The 15,565-nt window shown below is 40.2% G+C and overlaps 1 protein-coding gene across 2 annotated transcripts in view; it reads right to left on the minus strand.

Moving 5' to 3' along the window:
- Window positions 1-15,565, minus strand: part of Antp (homeotic protein antennapedia) — a 395,272-nt gene that overhangs the window by 58,683 nt on the left and 321,024 nt on the right. The gene's annotated exons all lie outside the window — the stretch shown is intronic.

Raw genomic sequence — 15,565 nt, forward strand, 5'->3', positions numbered from 1 at the left:
TTAATTATGTTAATCGTCGAATGCTCAAGAAGTGATACCTCAATTAAAATCAGACGCAGTTTTACTTTTAAATGCATGCCTCATTTTCGAGCTTTAAGTAGTCTGCGAAACACACAACCGACCCATCGATTTTGTTGCGTAAGAGGAACCACTCTCAACAGGTGCGAAAAATTTACTCAATCCCGAATAACGACTTCCTCGAAAATAGTGCGTATGAAGTATTCTCGACTACTGAACACCTTTTGTCGCTTCCTCAGCGATGCCAAATGCCATTCTCCACGAAACTAAAAAGATCCATAGACGTTAGTACTTGGAGGGCTGACAACGTAAATCCCGAAATATGGAGAATACACACACATAGGGGTTTTTCTGAAAAAGGACATTCTCTTTTTCAACAACCACAGGTGTCAATAACGTTTTCTGGTTGGCTAATGAAACATTTACAGTTGGTGAGTTTCTTGTTTAGCATGTAAGTACTATGAGTGTCAAGCTTGAAGATATCCTTAGTTTCTAAATTGAACACTTACTGGAGGGAATATGACGGAAAAACATTATCTGTTAAAATACACGAGTTTGAATGGGAAATGCTGCGAGATGACATCACAAGACGGTAAATTTCCTCACATTAAACCGATTTTTCTTTAATTTTTACTCTTAGAAAACAAAATATGAAAAACACTGTGAACTTACTTAATTGAGTACTCTCTGATGAAGCAATACAAAATTTTCGTGCAAATTCTCCATTCGTCTCCTAATTGGACCATATTTTGTAATAAGGAACTACTGTTTCTGGCTCGATTTAGAAACAGCATATCGACGGTGAAACTACCAAACCACGTATCTCGGTTTGCGACGTCGCAGACTTCCTGTCATACTTTATTTTTTAAATGAATAACTACTGAACGTCCAGTCTTGAAAATTTCTGTGATTTTTCCTCTTCGTGCGGAGAAAATTCTGTGAAAAATTTCAAGGAATGATATTGATTTGGTCTACTTTAAAAAAATAAAACGTGAGCGTAGATTTTTAAACACCGCAAACGAGATACGTGGTTTGGTAGTTTCACCGTCGATATGTGTCATTGGTTTCCCCATGCAGAAAAGTTCTTTTATGGAAGAGCCAGAGATAGTGGGTTTTTTTTTTGCAAAATGTGGTCCAATTAGAACAAAGATAGCGCTGCACACACAAAAATCGGCTATACTTTTTTTTACTATTGTCGGATAAGATGAGCTTTTCAAGTAGAACACACCAGTTAGATTTCCATGCGTAAGTGAGTGGGAGGAAGCTGGAAGCGGCAGCGTTGGACGCGCAAGAGAGGCTGCGTAGCGCTACGCACGGTCGCGGGTGGCACGCGTCATGCGACAACGGCGCGCGTGGACGAGGACGTGGACGCGAAGCAGGCTTGTAACATGTTCCATTTGGCATTGTGCCATTGTCTTAGGCCTCCTTTTGTTCCTTTCTTCTTTTCCAGTCTCGTTTCCCGTCTGGCTCCTCCTCGAACAGAACTCCGACCACCGTTGCACAGCCTCAGAGATCCACGCGTTTTCCGGGCGCCCCACGGTGGATCGCCACTTTCCACGCGAAATTTTTCCTATAAGACCTGGATGCACGGTTAAATTCCAAACCAATTCTGATCCAAGTGGATGAGTTTATGACTGATGGTCATATTTTCAAATTTTTCCTAAAAGACCTGGATGCACGATTAAATTCAAACCAATTCTGATCCAAGTGGATGAGTTTATGACCTCGGGTCACCATGTAACATCCCTCTTTAATCCAAATTGGACGAGCCGTCAAATTCAGGGTCGGACTATAAATCCTGAAGCCCTGTCAAATTGACAAGAGACTTGTTTAAAAAACGTGCCACGCGAGTTGTAAGGGACCGGCACATACGAGCCGCCGATGTAGGTGTGTAAATACATTAAAATAAGAATCAAACTTCAAATGAAAAAAGAAGAAATAATAGAGGAACATCAGAGTCGAGACGGAATCGGGCCTGGTTTTTTAAATTTTTCTCCCGAATCTGAGCGACACCTCCGCACTGGCAGTATAGAACGGAGCATTGCGAGTTCACACCTAGCGCCATCGCGCCTTCAATTTTGCAGATGCAACGCGGACATCCATCATGTACGAATAGTTGTATCTCTGCGCCGTCATCAAGGTGCCTCCTTTTGCTTTACTCTATTTCCATACTGTGTTTGTTTCAGTTTGTCTTATTTGTATTTGTAGTGGTGCTTTAAAGGCTGTATGAGCAACACGGCCGTATATAGAGAGCCATAATAATCGAGCCTCGTTTTTTAACTTTTCTCACGACACCTCATTGGCAGCACAAAGCGGAGCTGCAGAACATCGCGAATTCACAGCTCGCGCCATCGCGCCTTCAATTTTGCAGATGCAACACAGACATCTATTAAGCACGAATTGTTGTATCTCTGCGCCGTCGTCAACGCTCTTCTTTTCATTTGCTCTATTTCTATACTGTGTTGGTTTCGTTTGTCTCATTTTTATAGGTGCTTCAGGGCTACGTGAGCAACACAGTCGAAGATAGGATGTGCCCTAATCAATTATCACTCTGAAAAGAGAAAACATGTTAGAGGTCTCTCAAGCCATCAAAAGGGTGCACGTCTAAAAATTGACTGTACTACTTCTTCTGAGAGAATGACACATATCAGATAAGGGAGGGGGGTGATAAAGCGTCTCTGAGAAATTTTAAAGAAATCGCAAATTCCTGACAAATGCAAGAGCCCCATTCGGTGCTGTAGTCTATGTGGCCGTAGCGCCCAATAACCCCCTAGTAATTTTTTAAATTAGCACCATAAAAATGTATGACACTCTAAAAAAAGAGTATGTTCCGTTCCGCATTCGTGTCACTCAGGGTTTTTGGACGCTGTATAGGCTCCGGCACAGAATTTCACTACAAATCGCAGCATGGCATGGTCCAGAGACGAAAAACCACCTGCATCCATTTTAGCCAACAATCGACGCATAGTTATTAAGGTGGGTCGGTGTCACATCGGAACCGTAAGATCCTCCGTCCGATTCGACTGGCTTGCGAAAAGTAAAAACACGATGATGAGGAGAAAAACCGGAGGAGGAAATTAAAAGACGATCAAGGCGTCGAGACATCGGCGCGGATGACTTGCGGGATTTCACGAATGGTCATAGCGCGCCTACCGCGTTGGTTCCTTCCTTGCAAGTTGCAGCTCTCGGGGCCTTAATCGTCGCTTTTCGAAATCCGCTCCCAAAGTCATTTTCGTGAGTGACCATCAGCCCACGGCGATCCCAGCGCCACGCACCACGCGTGGTCAGGGCAGACGCGGACAACGCGATTCCTCGAAATTCACGCCGCTCATTGGGTCGAAATCAGGTCTCTTAGGAGGAAATGTACAGGTCCAGTTACACGATCAAATTCAGCCATCAAATTGGGTCTCTCATTGGTCGCATCCTCACCTCAGGTCTTTTTCCACCAATCAGAGCTGCAAATTGACGGCTTAATTTGAGCGTGTAACCAGACCATACGGCTCACATAGTTAAAAATGTCCGTGCCCTATTTTGGGTTAGGGTAACCTAAATAAAAGTGAGTACTCGTATCTCTAAAAATGGACCATCCGCGCGTCCAGATCATTCAAAACCACGTCCAAGCACATGGGCAATGGAGATGTTGCAGGTGTGAGGAATTTGCGATTTGACTACTGATTCTTATGTAAAAGTTCTCGAGAAACACGATGGTGCCACTGTTTTCTCTGAAATCAACTCCCAAGCTCAAAAAAAGCTCTCAAGTTGAGGCCAAAATGGAGGGGATATCCCAAGCTATCCTGAGAGTCCACCTCTACATCAAGACAAACTCTCCATGCAAAGATAGGGAGCAAATACATTAGCAGGGTTGCCGTGTTTTCAGTTTTGGAGTCCCCAAATAAAGTGGCAGCCCTGTCAATGTATTTGCTCCCTATCTTTGCATGGAGAGTTCGTCTTGATGTATAGAGGTGGACTCTCGGGATAGCGCAGGATATCCCCTCCATTTTGGCCTCAACTTGAGAGCTTTTTTTGAGCTTGGGAGTTGATTTCAGAGAAAACCAGTGGCACCATCGTGTTTCTCGCCAACTTTTACATAAGAATCAGTAGTCCAATCGCAAATTCCTCACACATGCAACATCTCCATCCCGTTGCTGTAAGTCAGCTTTTTCTAGAATTTCAGTCAGTTTTTGTGAGTTGATTCAAGTTTTATTGATTCTATCAGTATTTTGATGCTCGGATCTTTTTTCTAAAAGTTTCGGCAAGTTACATTGGTAAATTTTTGAGAAATTTACCTCACAAATCCCTTCAATGCTTTGCTCATGCCGCCGTGCTGAGGAAAAACGCCGTATGAACCTTCAACCTGCCAAATTCTCATTCATAAAACACGGATTTTCTGGTAAACTTAGGGACATTTTTCGTCCAATTTTTCAGATAACGTTGTTTGCAACTTCACCTGAAGTTCTTGAAAATTCCGAGGAAAAATATTCATAACTTTCCTCAATAATGAACATTTTATTGGAGGATATCTGGCAACTCTCGAATGTTCATACGGCGTTCTTCCTTAGCACGGCAACATAGACCAATTTTTTCACGCGTGCGCATAGTTCGTGCTCAAAGTCAATTTCCCTGCAGCATATCACCAGATGTATGGATACCACAATTACTGCTCTTGGGAGCGCGTTTTGCCTAAATTCTCAAGTGAAGGCGAATTTGTTTACGCGTTTATGCATGCTCATGTACGTATCTCAGCTTCTGTTCAATCGATGTTTGTGAAACTTGTTTTCAGGGGATAGTTTTCAGCGGAAAATGTCACTCAAAATTTCACTTTCTCGGAAACTCTATAGAAATCGGAGGAAATTTGGCAACATCAAATAATCCATAAGTGGTTGTTAACCATACTAGTATACTTTGGTACCATACTACCATACTTTGGTGCTATAAAGTACCAAAACATATGAAGAAGCTAGAAAGTTCATTGTTTAAAGTTGTAGAAGTGGTTCGCGCAAAATCAGACTGGGGCGCCTTCAATCCGAGTGATACTTCCACCTTCGCCGCAGAGATCGGATTTAATAAAACTTGGTACTTTGGTGCTATAATACCAAAAAAGATGAAGAAGCTAGAAAGTTCTATTGTTTAAAGTTGTAGAAGTGGTTCGCGCAAAATCAGGACTGGGGCGCCTTCAATCCGAGTGATACTTCCACCTTCGCCGCAGAGTTAGTTTAGTTGCGTGACCTAACTTAACCCAACCTGACTACTCTCGAATGTTCATACGGCGTTCTTCCTAAGTGCGGAAGCACAGACGTCTTTTCGTGCGCTTTAATTCTCTTGACCAATCAGAAAATGGACTATCCAGATCCAATTTTTTTTATGCGGCGATTCATGGATATTCAATTTTTGATTGGTCGATCTTTTCTCCGCGTAAAACGGGAATGCGAGTGCCCGCTTTTATTCTAAGTTCTCCTACTTTTGGTAACTTTTCTTCAGTCAAATGAACCAAAAGGACTTGATTGATCGACCAAATTTTTAGTTAAATCGACCGAGACCGCTGGTTATACTCTGAGACATCTGAGAGATGAGACAGTGTCCTACTAAACCGGAGTATACTCTTATGCCTAACATTCTAACATGACTCTTATTTCTTATGACTAATAAATGGTTTATTCTCGCTCTCTGGTGTGGATAAATATATCGTGATTTTGGGTGAGAATGCTTCAAATTTTCGGCCACAAAAATATTTTTGCTAGCTTAGTGTGCGTCAGGCCGCTTGATTGGCTGTAACAGTTTTATAACAGATGTTGCGTCATTAGGACCTGAAACAGTTCTTTTCCAAATGATCATCTGTTGTAGGCTGTTTCTGCAGTTTTTGAAGAGTCACGTTCACTACGTTTAAGGTTGCCATGTTCTGCGATTAAATGTGGATTTTATACATGGGTTGAATGGGGAAAAGTGCTGAAAAAAATCAGCATCTGGCAACCATGGCTACGTTAGACATCTATGCAAGTCCTACTTTTACTGAAAATTACCGTGTTTTTTTATGATGGCACCGAATTTTCTCTTTTCTCATGAAAACTTGCAAATTTGAAGGCGTAGTTTTCAACACTAACAAAAACCGCTCACTATCACGTCTAAATGATGAATTGTCAGCGACTTTTTATAATTTATCTCCCTGCACAATCTTCGAATATCATGACAATAACGGAATCCCATCAGAAACTCAGTCGTTTCCCTTGAAAAAATGTTGGGTAAGTATAAGTAACTTACTATTTTAGGGTGAAATGAAATGTTCTGTCTGGTCACATGGTTCATAGAGTGAGCTGATTTGAGAAAGTTCATCTGATAATAATGAACCTTTTCTAGAACTTCAATTGTCATAAATCTAAGTATTTTTATGAAATATCAGTCTCATCCATCATACCTCCCCTACGACAAAAATCCAAAGTCCTTACATGAAATTAAAGAAAGTATGCTCCTTAAAAATTTGTATTTTTTTAATCTTATGAAAAGTATTCTGCATTAAACTTACTTAAACCTAGGATCATTAATTTGAGGTGTTGTCACTTCTCCTTAAAATATTTTGTTTACCCCTCATGAGCCAATAGAAAATTTGCACATGTCTGAAATGTGATAAATCCTTGTTTAAGGAAAAATTACTGAATAAACTGAACACGAGAAATTCATAAATTGAACAATTATTGGAGGAGATAAAATGATCAAATCTGCTAAAATACATGTGTTTAAATGGGGAATTCCCCCAGATGACATCCCTAGGCGATGCATTTTCTCACTTTTAAATCTTTTTTATACTTTTCCCCATTTCAGAGAAATTTCATAATAGCTACTGCGAAATCAGCTTTTTAAGCACTCTCAGATGAAGCAATTAAAAATTTGCTTGCAAACTCACAGTTGCTAGAAATTCAAGCAAAAACTACAATTTATTGGAACGGAGGAAAGGAGAAGTGGAAAAACAATGGAGGAAACGGTAATGACACAAATAATTAGGGGGCTAGAAAGGGATGTCCTGATATCTGTTTTCCTATGATCGATTACGAATTTCATATGTAGATACTTGAAAATATTTCTGTGCATTTACGTTAACGGCTGTTTTTTGTTGAACATACTTCATAAAATAATTGCTGGAAACTGGAATGGCAATCGAAAACTACAGCTGTAACGGCGGAAAACAGAAGGGATGTCCTGACATCTGTTTTCCTATGATCGATTACGAATTTCATAAGTAGGTACTTGAAAATATTTCTGTGCATTTACGTGAAACGGCTGTTTTTTGTTGAACATACTTGATAAAATAATTACTGGAAACTGGAATGACAATCGAAAACTACAGCTGTAACGGCGGAAAATAGAAGTGGAAAGCAATGGAGGAAAGAGTGATGACACAAATAATTAGGGGGCTAGAAGGGGGTTAAATGTGTTGGGGTGAAAGCAGGAGCCGGGCGAGATTGTTTTCGATGTGGAAACAATAGAAGTTGGCCGGAGTTTCAGAGTAGCGGCGCACCGTGTATTGATTTATGGTTTCGCTCTTGATTCTATCTTCCTTCTCACCGCGACCATGCCGTCCTCGCCACAGCCCCCAAGTTCATCCCCGCGCCGTCAGATGGCGCACCAAGGACCCCGACGTCCTCAACCCTTTCGCACGGGTTTTCCAACTATATTTAGCATCACTTCAGATACTTTTAGTGTATTTGAAGAATGTCGTCGATTTCCGTCACGAAAGAACGTGATTACATCTCGATTTTGCGAAATTTCTCTCCTCAAATGGAATTTTTACACACTGGAAAAAAAAGTCGCTTGGATCTAGAGTCCAGACTCTTAAAAACATTGGCAAGAAAAAATACTCTCGATTCAATCAGATTTTTGCTTAAATCGAGAATCAAGCCTCTTAATTTAAGCGGATTTCCGTTTGATTCAAGCAAAAATCCCATTGAATCAAGATTATTTTTTCTTGTCATTGTTTTCAAGGTTCTGCACTCTAGATCCAAGCAACTTATTTTCCAGTGTAGGGAGAATCTTAAACATTCCTAACTAAAAATTTCACTGATTTTCCTTCTTATCTCAGGAAAAAATCAGAAACATTTTGGATACAATTTGCACAAGGGTATTCTTGAGAAAAACTGAGTTATTTGAGTCAATTTTGCAACCTTGGGATGGAGTTGCGTTCCTCCGTCCAAAAAACGACGATTTACTCATGCAGTAAGAAAAAGTAATTATAAGTGTGTTAATATGAAAAGTAAACCAAGAAGTAACATAAGCTGCTGCTGAATTTTTTTGGTATTCGTTTTTTCTGTGTTCAATGGACCAAGACGACCAAATTCTAGTGTTGAAGATCTGCAACACCGTTTAAATTAGTCGCTAGCCGTCTGAATCGAATCTGGATCACATTGGTGGTTGTATGTAATGCGAAGAAACTAAAGTGTTGTGAATAAATATATTTTAATTTCCTGACTTCTCTTTTCGGCTTACACTATAATCAGAACAGTATGAAGAATCTTGTTCACAAACATATTTGCACAGTTCGAAATTTTACATCACAAATATATGATGGTGTCACTATTAAAAACATAAGACGTAAGAAACGTCGTTGGACCTATGAAAGTTGTAAATACGTATATTAGCTGATCAGGCAAGGCTCTCTAACCCGCAAGGCTCTTTCATACCACTATTCGTGCTTTATGGATGTGCTTGAAGTATCATCAACATTGCAGGCGAAATGAGACATCAGATCTTGACTCCGATTTTATGCAGCCTTTATTGACAACTTTATAATCTACTGAAACGAGACGACTATTCCCGTAATTTGGAAACACTTTATTTCAATTTTTCTCAATTTCACGACACTGTCGCACCGCGAAAACTGCGCCAAAAACACCGTTGAGACGTGAAAAATCAAGAAATGACAACACAACAAGGCTCTCTAACCCGCAAGGCTCTTTCATACCACTATTCGTGCTTCATAGATGTGCTTGAAGTATCATCAAGATTGAAGGCGGAATGAGACACATGGTCTTGACTCCGACTTTATGCTGCCCTTAAGGACAACTTTAATCCATCAAAACGAGACGACCATCCCCGACATTTGGGAAAACTTAATTTCAGTTTTTCTCAATTTCACGACACTGTGGAACCGAGACACTTGCGTCAAAAGTACCGCCGAGACTTGAAAAACCAAGAGATTGCAACGGACCAAGGCTCTCAAACTCATACGGCTCTTTCATACCACTATTCGGGCTTTATGGATGTGCTCGAAGTATCATAAAAATTGAAGGCGAAATGAGACATCTGGTCTTGATTCGGAATTCGCACTGCGTTCAAAAAGGACCAACGACAACGAAACAACTATCTCCGATATCTGACCCTGTTTACGGCAAAACTGCATAAGCAGGCAACTTTTTTTGCGACGTTGCAGATTTTCTGTCGTATTTTACTCATGCTCATGTACGTATCTCAGCTTCTGTTCAATCGATGTTTGTGAAACTTGTTTTCAGGGGATAGTTTTCAGCGAAAAACCTTACTCAAAATTTCACTTTCTCGGAAACTCTATAGAAATCGGAGGAAATTTGGCAACATCAAATAATCCATAAGTGGTTGTTAACCATACTGGTATACTTTGGTACCATACTACCATACTTTGGTGCTATAAAGTACCAAAAAAGATGAAGAAGCTAGAAAGTTCTATTGTTTAAAGTTGTAGAAGTGGTTCGCGCAAAATCAGGACTGGGGCGCCTTCAATCCGAGTGATACTTCCACCTTCGCCGCAGAGTTAGTTTAGTTGCGTGACCTAACTTAACCCAACCTGACTACTCTCGAATGTTCATACGGTGTTTTTCCTTAGTACGACAGCACAGACGTCTTTTCGTGCGCTTCAATTCTCTTGACCAATCAGAAAATGGACTATCCAGATCCAATTTTTTTTTACGTGGCGATTCATGGAGGAAGGACCATTCAGGAAGGACCTTCTTCTACGACAACGAAACAACTATCTCCAACATCTGACCATGTTTACGGCAAAACTGCATAAGCAGGCAACTTTTTTTGCGGCGTTGCAGATTTTCTGTAGTATTTTGATTTTCTGACAAACCACTAACCATGACAGACAATAAGTTCAGTCATTTCATGTTTTCGTGCGGTTTTGAGAGCAGACCTTCTTTTCTCGTCGGATTTTTAACCCATAAAAGGTCCTAAACGAGAATCCAAATTTGCTCCTTCACAAATTATGGACTCCTTCCCTCTGCCGAAATCCCTCAAAATTGAAGAAAAGGCAGAAAATTGACTTTGGCCGATAACTCGGAAACCATTTATGTTGCAGTTATTCGTGAGATCCTCACGTGAAAAGAGGAAAAATTGCGTCTTTTTAAAATCCGACTCGAAATTTTATAGATTGAACGAGTTCGTTTAAGAGAAGAACGGTCTGGATTGATACTCCATATTGTTTGGCTAGTTCAGCTTCATGGCAACAGTGTGCCAGTCTATGTGATCGACATAAATTAACAAATTCTGCCATGCAACATGACAACATAACCGGTGAAATGCCTTTCAGAATATTTCGCCAAAATTACATGATGTAATTTGCTGTTTTCTCTACCTCCCGTTGTCAAGTTTGTCTACTAAGTCGATACAATTAAAGATCGTCAAGACGTCAACACTGATTACTTAGGGGCACAAGACGCAAGGAAATGAAGAGCGTGCACTAGAAGAAAGTCTCTTGGACCCAGAGTCCAGACTCTTAAAATATTTGACAAGAAAACATACTGTTGGTTCAATCAGATTTTCGCTTCGATCAAAATGAAATCCGCCTAAATTAAGAAGCTTAGCTCTCGTTTTATGTTAAGATCCGATTGAATAAAAAGTATTTTTTCTTGTCAATTTTTTAAAGAATCTGGATTCTGGATCCAAGAGACTTTTTTTCCTGAGGTAGAAAATCTCTACTCTCTGCAATGAAACTGTTCATAAGTTATGAATTAAAGTATGACTCTACATGTCTCTTCAAAATTTCACAGGAAAAATGATCAGACAACAGAAATACCGGAAAACTTCTGGGCAAGATATAAGTGATTTCAATTAACATTGATTGAATGGAAAAACTACAAATGACGACATTTGTATAATCCAACTTCCATGACCAGCGTTAAGAATACTTGTTATTATCTCGTTCATGAGTTGATTTCCGAGCTTTCATCTGTATCGTTATATATGTAAAATTTTGAAGAGCAAACGTGTGACGGTTTTTTTCTAGTTCGGACCTTGGTTCATAGTCTAAAACCAAGAAGCTGCAACAATAAGATACTTAGGACTGGGACTGATTCATCCAACACGAAAAATGATTCTTGACAGGGTCTCTCTGCAGAATTTCTCCTGCGGGCTAATTGTTGAAATTGATAGACAAAGCTATAGACAATGAATACATAAAGAGTATGAAGCGGTCCCATTGGTTGAAACGGGTGATTTTTATGGACTAAGGTAGAAGATGATGGACTAACAATAAGGTCTCTCATGAGTTGCCATTAGTTAGTCATACTTACCTCCTTTGTCTATTGCAACCTTCTGCAGCCTGATTTTTGAAATTTTGTGGTTGTCGGATGGACATAGATGACATAGGTTAAAAGGCGGAGCGTGATTGGTCGGCTATGTCTCATCGCTGCTTTATCGTGCCCTTGTCAGGTGGAATAGACGACATACTGTCGGAAACTTATGAGGTGCCTTTAACTTGTTGAGAATTCCACCCGACATATAGTCACGATAAAGCAGCGATAAGACATAGCCGACCAATCACGCTCCGCCTTTTAACCTATGTCACCTATGTCTACCGGATAAACACACAATTTCAACAATCAGACTGCTGCTTCTACCAAATAGGGTCCCATCCTTTCTGTCTTCTTTGTCTATCGCTTTGTCTACCAACTTCATCAGTCACCCCACAGGTGACGAGAGAGGTACCGTTTACATTTAAACCGGTGGAAAACCACCCTTCCGTCGTAAAAAAGCGCTTAAAATGAAGTGGCGAGATTAACCCGCGAAAATCCTCACTTAGAAAGTCAAGGTCCGGCAATATTTTTCATCTACTTGGCATGCTCGCCGATGTTTGCGTGGCTCCGCGCCGGGGTATTTATACAGCAAGCGCGCACGGATAATCACAAGTTTTAACATCGATTATTCCCCTCCCCCGCCACCCCCTCCCAAAAGACGACGCGAGTCGGGAGGGTGAGGGGGGGGGGGGGTCGGTCGACTCAACGGGAAACAGTCTAAGCAGGGCGGCGGGATCACCCGAGTCGAAACTCGAAAGTTGCCGAGCTCCGGGGGGCGCGGGCGGGGGTAGGCGGGGGTGGTGGGGGCGTTCCTCCCCCTGACGGAGGCGCGAGAGATGAAAAACGTTGAAAAGGGAAAATTTATGGATCGCCTCTTTATCATTTCCACATCAGCTGAGCCGGTCCGCTTCACCAAAATGTATTTCCCTCGCCCGCCCGGGCGAGGTACACCAGACTCTAACCAAGAACACGGATAAGGCGCCGGCCCAGGGTGGAAAGGGGGGCGGGGGGAGGGAGACAGTGGCAAGAGGAAAGCTCCGCGAGGTGCGAGAAGAGGAGAGCGAGAGAGGATGTGAAGGATTACGCTGAGAGGGCGATTACGATAATAATTCCTGACAAAGGCGACATCTCGCGGAGCATAATAGGAAAAAAATGATCTCGCCTTTTTTTCCCGCCCTTTCTATTAACCGAAGGCGTCAGCGCCGTGATTAAAATTCGCCTTATTTATGAAAGTTTCCGAAAATTGATGCGGCAAGTGCTTTTTTATTTATTCTTCCTTATTTATGGGGAGCCTTTCCGCCAAGTTTTTCGCTCGCGGCTGGGGTTGTATGCCTTTGCGGATTCCACCCTCTGATGGACTCGGAAGTATTCTGACCTGCGCTGCAACGTTGCAGGAATGTCGTATGCGCCCTCGAAGGTTGCCGAATTTCCTCGGGTGTAGTGCAAATTTTCGGATGAATGCGGGAATACTTTTTTACCAATTTTTCAGAGAATATTCTTCGCACTTTGATCTTAAGACTATGGAAATGTAAAAAAAAAAAAAAGAAAAAAAAACATTCAAAATTTTCTCTGACAGAAAAAGTCGCCTTTCAAAAGTTTATGCGGCGTTCAAACTTTGTTCAATTTCTCTCAATCTATGGGATTTAGTTTTAGAAAAGTGCGGAAAACAATTATCCATAATATTTGCCCATGCACTATGGCGTAAATTTCAGATAAGACGTTTTAAGGCATCGGAAGGAAACGTCCACACGCCTTCCTAATCACTAGTTATTGGAGGAAATTCAGAAACTTTCTGATTTTTCACACAAATTTTCTTCCTAACGTAATCGTGGGCCCCATTTGCAAAATTTTCACAGGAATGAAGAGAGAGAAGAAGGGTTAAAAAGAGATGGAAAAGGGGGCGGAGAGATGATAATTGGTTGCCAAAATATTAGATCTTACGATTGGTGCAGTTTGCAAGAAGTAAATGCATTTCTTTTAATCAGTAGGGAGTACAATGTCTGCTTGTATTTTTTTTCCTATAAATTTTCGGATGGTTATCACTCTAAAATAAAATAAAAACGATAGAGGACAAGGAGCCACCTCCCTCTTGAAAGTTTTTTCAATAACCTCCTCGATTTTTGAAAGATAACTATTCGAACACTGCGGTTGTGAGATTGCATATCGAAAAATCTGAAGGCGATCGCAGTCTATGCTTTAAAAATAAAACATGAGGTATTTGATACAGGGGGTTTCAATTCTTGGAAATTATAAAGACGAAGATAGTAAAATTATTTTAGTTAATGGTGTGTTTCTTCAAAATAGTGAATTTTAAATTTTTTCTTTCCTCTTGCCCATTAATTTTCAAGAGCTCTGTTGAGGGTAAGATACGAAAAACTATGGTTTGATGGGAAAAAATTTCACTTCTTTCCTAGTCTGCATACTGATTATACTCAGAAGTAGACTAAAAATGTGATGGATTTCAACACTATATCTCAATACATAAATGTAAAATGAATCAATTACTGTTTAAAAACAGTATTTAAACCATATTCAAGACAAACGAATACCTAAATTGTGCATGCTTCGCTATGAAAAAAGCTGAAGAGGAATGCTACTATAGAGACTACTGAAAATACTAATACACGTAAATATGGTTTTTATTTAAGACTCACCATTTTAGCGTCCTTTTCAGCTGATCTCTGCTTGGCGAATCCATTTAAGTGATGGGTATCCTTCGTATTGTTGGAATCTTTTGATTTGCAAAATCAACTTCGAGCGATTCATTGGGCGAGCGAAATCGAACCGAACTATCCTGGATCGAGACAAACCAAACCGGCCGAACCCGAACCGTACCGAACTGTACCGAACCGAACAAACTCATTCCGAAACAGGTTGAATTGAATCTCACTAAACTAGACCAGACCGAAATTATTTTTATTCATCAAAATTCCCGAAATTAAATGAGACCAAATTCAGAGCTCCGATCATTCTAAAGTTCACATCGTAATTTTACATATGAGACAGCCACGTTGACGTCAAAATTAATGATCTCTTGCACAATAATTATTTTAGGGAGGACACAGCATTTTTTTCTTCTGAGATCAGCTCAGCACTTGCACTCGTTAAACTTAGAAATCCATCCTTCGAACAAAAAAATAGTGAGATACCACTGAGTGTGGTATCGATTTCCAATCGTATTATCAAACCAAAACCGCACTGTGGTACGTAGAACACACGAATTTCCCGAAATTCAAGTTTCGACACATTCTCGACAGAAAATACGCACGTAAGAGTTTCGAACACAACCGCACAAATTGAGCTCCTCACAAAAATGTCCAGCCCTGGAAAATCTTCATGGCTCACTAATGTTTATCAACCTGTGAAAAAACTGGTTTTAAACATTATTTGAATCAAATGATTTTTATTTGAAAGGACAGAAGAGGAGTGCAGCGCAAAACCAAAAATTTTTTGTGGGGAATGAATGAAAGTATTGATACTAGTATATTTGCAGGCGCATATCTGTTTTCGTAACCACAATCTACTGAATTTCCTTTAGTAATTGCAGAACATTGTTAATTTAAACTAGGTCACTGTGTTAAGTGTGTTAACCTTATTCAATTATTCTGCAAATTTCGTATATGTTTACGATAAGTTTCAACAGTAATGGTGAAGAAATTATTATTGAGAGTTAAGTGAGTAAAGACTCCTCATTATGAGCGAGGGTGTGTTACTTTGAGAAAGTGATATTGAATAAATATTCTTCCGTTTTTCTTATTTTTTTCAGTCCAATATTCCATTTGTAGTTAAATAAAAAAAAATCACGTGACTCTATAAATTGCATGCATTTTGCAAAAACCTGATTATTTCAACTCCCATTTCTTCTCAATCATGTAAACATCGGGCAAGATTGTCTGGCTCTGGCGAGACTGACACATCATTGAAACGTAATAAATGGTTGGAAAGAGAACTTGTAGGAATAAGAACTATGATGAAAATTTTCAATTAAAAAGTATCTGTTTTACTGATTCTACCAA

This window comes from Bemisia tabaci, chromosome 8 (genome assembly GCF_918797505.1).
Source record: "Bemisia tabaci chromosome 8, PGI_BMITA_v3".
Lineage (NCBI taxonomy): Eukaryota > Metazoa > Arthropoda > Insecta > Hemiptera > Aleyrodidae > Bemisia > Bemisia tabaci.